The following is an 8,014-nucleotide window of genomic DNA, read 5'->3' on the forward strand; positions in this document are numbered from 1 at the left end:
TAGGAGTGTTAATTTCTTTTGTTTAAATTTCTCTCAATATGGTCAATTTGAAAAAAAATTCAAGACTAGTAATGTCAAAATGTTGACTAAAACTTGAAAACTTTTTAAGATTCATACCAGTATTTTTAATAAAACTATGGATACCAATATAATAAATTAAACACAATTTAAAATCTTATTTTGTTTAGAAAAATATAATCTTTCAAAAATATCATTTGTTTAATAAGAAAAGAGTCTTAAAAAAAGGATAAAAAATTTTATGTAAAGCAAAAATCCGTATCAATGAGCAGTAATAGATCGCTAGTAAGTAATAAGTAATAACAACAAAATGATACATCATATTTTGTTTCTATAGTGTATATAAACATATTAATTAACGAACAATCCCGATCGGTAATAAAATATTGCGCAAGACTATTTTTAGGAGCAGTGAATATTTAGGATGAATGATCGCACGGATAAAAACTAATTTTATGGGCTAAGGTATCTTGCTTGTGGATTATAATGATAAAGGCGCATTCATTCATTTTAAAATTTGAGTTGTTAATTCCTGATCGACCATACTCTCATATAGCACCAAATCTTGACCGTCAATCCATCATCCATGACGATGACAATTTCAGCCTCGAGCTAATCGGTTATCACTTGTCAGATTGATCATGGTATTTTAACATCCATTGGACCTCATCATCATCAATTCATCGTTGTATCGTCTATAAGAGGGAAGTTGCCCGCATAATTTAATGGCCATTTTGTTACAACAATCAACACGTGTTCTCCACAAAATGATTCACCATGAAATTCAAAATAGTACATTTGGCCCTTACAGTGGAACCCGTGGGATTGAGGGCTGGAGTGATATACAATGAGGAAGGGGGTGGAAAAAAAAGAACATAGAAAAGAGAAAAAGGGAGTAGGGATAATATAGAGAAAAAAGAGATAATTAAGTACAGAGGAGAGAGAAATTTAAAGAAAAGGCAATATAATAATAATAATAATTCTCATTCAATAATGAGCATATATAAATTAAATGAGTTGATATACTATTTATAAACTTTAATTTAATTCTAAAAATCATAAAATTAAATAAATAATAATAAATGCTAAAAGATAATAATAATTCAAGTTAAAACAAAAAATTTTTAATTAATACAAGAGTAAAATATTTTTGACCTTCAAATTTTCAATATCTTTATAATATCTTTATTTATTTTCTTTTATTTTTCTTTTTATTATTTTCCCTCACCTCAAAAAAAACTCTCCTCTGGATATATATAGAGTTGATAAGTGTTGAGTAAGGTATGGTTAATCTGGCAAGACTTCTATTTAGCTGACCAAGTAGCATCTAGGTATAACAAGTCCTTCCTTATTCAAGCGACAACAAGGCTATTGGAGGTCAACATAAGCTAAACTCAATCGCCACCAAAGTAATCCAATTCATGGCGACGTTACTTTGTTTTCATCATGGTTGTCGCTCTAAAGTTAAGTTAGATAGTAGCAATGAAACTGAACGCAATGAATTGCATTACACTTTCTTTTTTCTATTTAACAAAAAATTCCATTTTTTAATTAAAAAACTGGTTTTATAAGCTGGCACATCCAGTCTCTCTATTTCTTTTAGGGAAAATTGCTAGAAAATGCCTTTTCAGGAGAAAAATTGGTCCCGACGATCAAGGCAAATTGAAGGACTAAACTAAATATACATTCATAAAACAATCTGTACAATTGTAACATACTGAGTTTTAAACTTTTAAATTTAAGTGTTTAAAAATGATATATTGGTAAAATTAAGTGATTTATAAGTCAGTGATATTTTTGAATGATTAATGAAATTATTGGACTTTTGGACAAATTTTGAAATGGACTAGAATGACATATGGGTCAATTAGGCCTAAGTGCAAGGCCCAAATCTCTTTAGGCCTTGCTGTACGGGCGGACAAGCCTGAATTTGGTTAAATTGGGAGTGCATAGACAAAAAAACAAAAAAGAGAAAGGAGGAAGAACCAAAGAGGGATCATTTTGTCTCTACTAGGGCTTTGTCTTCTGAGCATTTTTGGCGAGAATCATCCTTAGATAAGCTTCCTATACTTCTCCCTTCCCCTTTATGAAAATTTTCTACAGATTTAGGTAGTGTTAAGGCTTGATTTCATTTTCTCTTGGGTTTTAACTGAACCCATTAGCTTAGTTAAGGTCTTGAAAAATTAAATCAAGCTTTTAGACCTAGGTTTGAGAGTTTTATAATGATTTAAGATTTTTTGTTAGAGTTTGGATGAAGCCTAAATGAAATTTAGGAGTTTGAGAGCAATGGGTGAAAATTTGTATTTACCTGAGTGTTTGAGTGCTAAATGAAATTAATAGAGTATATTGAAAGTGTTAATAAAGTTAAAGTAGGAGCTTGAGGTATAATAGGTACCCAAAATTAGGTGAAAAAGGTTTTTAATGAAAGTTATAATTGATGATTAGTATTTAATCTTATAAATTAAATATTGATCATGTGTTGTTGTGCAAGTAGACATTTGTGAAGTTAGAAAACTTGCCACAGTAACCTTTTTTGTAATAAAAGAGTTGAGGTAACTGGATAATCAAATTATTTTACTTGTATATTTAAGTGGTCATGGGTTTACGAAATTATAATTATGTAATACTATGAAAAAATTGAATTATGTATGATTTATTGGTTTTGAAAAACTTGTGAGAAGTAGTGTTGAATTAAAGTTTTACTTTATGCATAAAACCTTTTTTTATATGTTTTTGTGTAAATTGTGAATCAAATACGAACATGAACTATTAAATCAACGTTGTATGATCATTTCTTGTGTGATACGTGATGCTGGCATTATATGAGTATGATCATTGTGAGAGGGTGAGAGTTCACCCTGAAGTTATCAAGAGATATTTATGTGAAATTCATATGGTACACTGATACCGTGAAGGCATTGGTGCATAGTATTTTTATTGTTTGGAAGTCTCAGTACTATTTGAGATAAATTAAGTATACAATACCCCAAATATTTAAGAAAAGGGAGAATCTATGATCCAAAATAGGAGAAGGCTCTAGGGCCAATTTAGTCACATGAATAAGGTCCTGATATGTTGTTAGCCTATAGATTCAATCGAAAGTAAAGCAGAGGGTATAAGGTGGAAAGTGTTGATCATGTATTGTATGGAATGCTATATAACATCAAGTGTTTGAAATGTATCCAATAACTTATTTTACTTTTCACTTCCCATACTCATATACTATTCTAGTATGTTAGTGAATATATTAGATTATTTGGTTATTGAGTCTTCAACTCACCCCTATGGTTATGTTTTATAGGTGAAAACTCCAATAGGGGTAAAGGAAAGAAAAGTGCTACTAAGATTTGAGAGGCTTGAGTGTCTAATCATCTCTTTCTCCTTTTTTGTAGTTGTAATGAATGATAAGTATTAACTATACCAATTTAAGATCATAATTGATTTTTCGGTTCACTTACATGAGAATGTGTAATTGTAGATATCTCAATCTGAAATGATGTATTTGTAATGAAAATGTCATTAAGGATCAAGATACTAATGTAAGTAAGGTTATTATGGTGTTAGATATATGTGTGGATAGCCACGAGATGTTTATTTTGAACTTTGCGCATACCCCTTAATATATGTCAAGTTGGGGTTTTAATGGCCAAAATATGTTTGGGAAGTAATTATTAATATATGATTGTTTAATCAGGCTGTTTGTGGTCCATTTGAGTTGGTTCAAGTGGTTGCAATGTGAATGGTACTAGGTTGGCGAGTTTGGACACCCTTGTGGTTGTTTTAAATCGAAAATGGTCATTTTTGTGTTCAGATATCCAATTTTGAAAATGGTATAGTGTATGATTGTAAAATGAGTGCCAATAGTTAGACAGCTCTAAGAGCTACGTATGAACACTTGAATCGCTCAAATTAAACGTCAAATGATGAAATGTCATGCTTCAAAAGTTAGTCCCAAAGTACTATCATGACAGTAGTTTACTATCATCACAGTAAGGGTTAGTCATGGTGTACTGCAAAATGTGAGGATTTCCTTATTGTGCCATTCGCTTGGTGGATGATGCATGCATCACAGTAGATGGAGGCCTAAACTGCCCAATTTTAATTCTTGTCTGTTGTGATTTTGGTTCCTATGCTTCCATTTCTTCTTTACATTTGTTTTAAATCCTTGTTTAAGCTTAAACATCATTTTAAAAGGGGTTTCTTAGGATCCCAATCTTTGAAATTATTCTTTTAAACCCTTATGTTATGATAATCTTAATTGTGTTATGTGTGTTTTGTATCATGGTAATGTCAAGGTGGACATTACAACAATTGACTAAAATGTTCATATGTGTTAACTAAAAATTATTTTAAAAAAGGCACAAAATCTTGTCAATAGAGATCTAGTCCCCTCCAGCAAGTGACAAGTGTGCTTGCTAAAGCCCCAGCTGGTCAGTGAAGGGCATTTGAAAAAAAGCTAGTGCCCCTTAATTACATATAATTATAATTGTAAAAAATTACATTAAAGCTCAACAACCAGAAGTAACGTAATGTCAATGTTTATACCTTTACATCCATATGCCTATAACCTTACATCTTGTACTCCAAACCTATCACCTTGCACCTTAAATCTATACCTTTACACCTTAAAATGATAACCTTGTATCTCAAGCTTGTAAGTTGCACACAAAGACTATAACCCCAAGCTTATATCCTCGGACCCCAAGTCTATAAATTTGCATGCAAAGCCTACAACTTTTCATCTAAAGCCTGTCACTTTATACTTTACACCCAAAGCCTATATCCTTATAGCTAAAGCCTGTGCCTTGGCACCTTAAACCTATACCCTTACATTGCAAGCTTGTCCTCTTGCACCTAACACCTATGCCTTTACATGTAAAGCCTATTCCCTTACACCACAAGCTAAGAACCCTGTGCCCAAAGCCTATATGTGAGAGTCAAATGTTTTTCAATATAATGTATAATGTTTACATGTAAATATATGTTTTTCATATAAAAGTCATATGTTAATTCATTAGAATCATAGCATCATTCTGATCTCTTCTAAGAAATTGATCCTTTTTTCATGAAAACTTGTTGTGTGCCATGTAATGATTGACAATTAAGGATTATATACCCTTTACTTTCATGAAAACATGAAGTATATCATAAAAATGATAACGATGATGCTTAGAAGCTAGTAATAAACGCGCCTAAAAGGACAAAACAAGTAACATAAGTTAGTAATAACCATTTACTACACATATTGAAAACAAACACCTATTTCTAAGTTAGTAATGTCTTCCTTTGAATCCAAATCACTAGTACTTTCAACCAGATATCGTTAAAGTCAAATACAAAATTTGAGGAAAAAAATGAATCAAATAATTAAAATGATAATTGAATTCTTTTCCACTTGTCAGCATTCTTGACAGGAACTGAACATTTCCCTATGTTCATTATGCCTTGCTTTGTATTCAAAAACAAATGTTGATCAAAAGGGTTCAAGCATAGCAATTAACATATCCTCAGTACACTGTAGGTTTCATTTATTGTTATTCATCGACTTGCTTCTGAAAGCAAAACTCCCTAGGGTAGTATAGACAAAAATCTTATAGTTTTCATCTCTATCTTCACATAACAAGTCTTGTGCTTAGATCAAATTAACTCTAAGACACCAAATGAAGGCGAAAATAGAGAAAGGAGCAATAAATGAACTTGAATATCATGCAAAGGAGCATAAAGATGCCCCATAAAATTACACAAGATGATGTATTAATTTTGCTAATGATAACTCGAGTTACATAAATTGAAGATTCAAGTCTGTATACTGTTTTTTAAAGCTCTTCATGCATAGGACTTCAATATAACAATCTGAATGAGAAATAATTGCATTTATATTTAAGCAATATACTTTCTCCTAGAACTGGTAATTTGGGGCCAAGCCTGACGAGCCAACCCGAACTCGCCCGAAAAATTTAGGCCCGAGCCCGAATAAAATAATAATTTTTTATTGTTTGGGCCTATTCGGGCCGCCCGAATAGGCTCGAGAAAATTCAGGCCAAGCTCAAACCCGATCAGGCTTGGCCCGAATACCTGAATAGAAAAAAATTTTTTAAAAAAAATATATAATATAATAAATATTAATTATTTTTTAAGTTTTATATCATTTTATTTTAAAATATCATATATTTGAATGTATTACTATAGTTATTTTGAAAAAATAAAAATATTATACTTTCTTATTTTTATGATTTTTAATCAAATAAAATATCTCAAAATAATAATTAAAATATATTTTAATATTAATTTTTATACTTTAAGACTTAATCTTTTTTTTAAAAATTGAGTCACGTACACCATTTTCTTATCCAAAAAATTATATTTTATATTTTTTACAAAATAAGATAATTAATTTTAAATTAAAAATAATTTTAAAAATAAAATTTAGGCATGTACAAATTCCGGCTCTACTACTAAATAAACTAATATTTTTAGATAATTATTTAATTATCATTCATGTCAGACTTAGTTAAAAATTAAGGATGAACTAAAGTAAATACCCTTTGTATATAGGACTTAAACAATATAAAAGGTTAAAGAAAAAATTTAAAAAAATAGTATTTTATCCATAATTAAATGATTTTATTTTATATAATATAATGATGGCTATTTTTTCATATTCTTAAAAATAAAAAGTACAGTTTATCTAATAGTTGTTAAAATTTTTGAATTAATTAGGACAATAATTTTAAATTAGTGATCTAACCATAGTTGAATTGAGATTAACTTGATCATAATTAAAATAATATGATTTAATTAAAATATATAAATATTTTTATATAACCATGATAAGGAAAATATTTAAATAAATAAGACATCAATTTACAAGTAAAGGAAACATTCATGAATAAATTACACATAATATAATAAAATAGTAACAGTACTACTTAAGTACTTAGCTACAAAGTTAATAAGCTATTATTTTTTATTCTTTTTAAGTTAAAAAAAATCTTATGCTTAATAAAATTGTTTAAAAATTAAAATTGATTAAAAAATAAAAAATATTTTTAAAAAAATTTTGGGTATTTGGGCCGGCCCGAATAAGTTTGAAACCCGAAGGTGTTAGGGCTGGGCTTGGCTATATGAACTTTTTAAAAAGAGTAGGATTCTTTAAGTCCGATCCGAATAAGCTCGGCCCAAATTGAGCCTGACCCAAATAAGCCTAGCTTGCCCGAATTATCGACTCTACTTTCTCCATAGGTTCAAGTGATAGAATTTAATAGAGGGAAAAATAACCATATAACATATTTATACTATCATTGTTTCCTCTGAGTCTTTTTAAGATGCAAACAACTAAACTGTGTACTCCAAACAAAACTACAAATGCTTAGTATAAAGAGGGAAAAAAATTATGGGCTATTTAAAAAAGAAAGAAAGAAAGAAATTTATCTAAATGTGAACTAACTTGACAAAGTTTAAGTAGTTATAAGTAAAAAGAAGAGGACTGAGGTCCCCAATGCAACTTAGCACGACAAAAGACCCTTTAAATCCTTTCTTCTTAAACAATCCAGCACTTGAGATGTGCCCAACAAAGGTATCCTTGAATAATATTATGAGGATTGAATGCAAGACTATAATCAAAACTCATATTTTCTCAAAATGGTCTTATAGTCATTACCCCAGAAATTATTGAGTTCTTAGGTCACTAGTCAAGAATTGATTATGTATATTTAAAATTAAAATACTTGTCAAAAAATCATCACACGACTAGCAAATTATGTACCAATATCCATTTTCAACAAAATTACAGCATAGCTAATGCCGAGTAAGCTATTTAAAAATCATTTTCATTTAATTATAAAGAAACTAAGAGAAATGAAAATAAAACTCTTTCAACTAGATGAAGTATTAGGTAGTCATTTTACCTGTCCTCCAATTCCTCAACAGTGAAGCAAGCTGTTACAAGAAAGATCAAGTGAAATGTAGTGGGACAAGAGAAAAGGAGACAGCAGTG

Source organism: Prosopis cineraria, unplaced genomic scaffold (assembly GCF_029017545.1).
Source record: "Prosopis cineraria cultivar Desert tree isolate PC_DT_omini unplaced genomic scaffold, ASM2901754v1 PC2, whole genome shotgun sequence".
NCBI lineage: Eukaryota > Viridiplantae > Streptophyta > Magnoliopsida > Fabales > Fabaceae > Prosopis > Prosopis cineraria.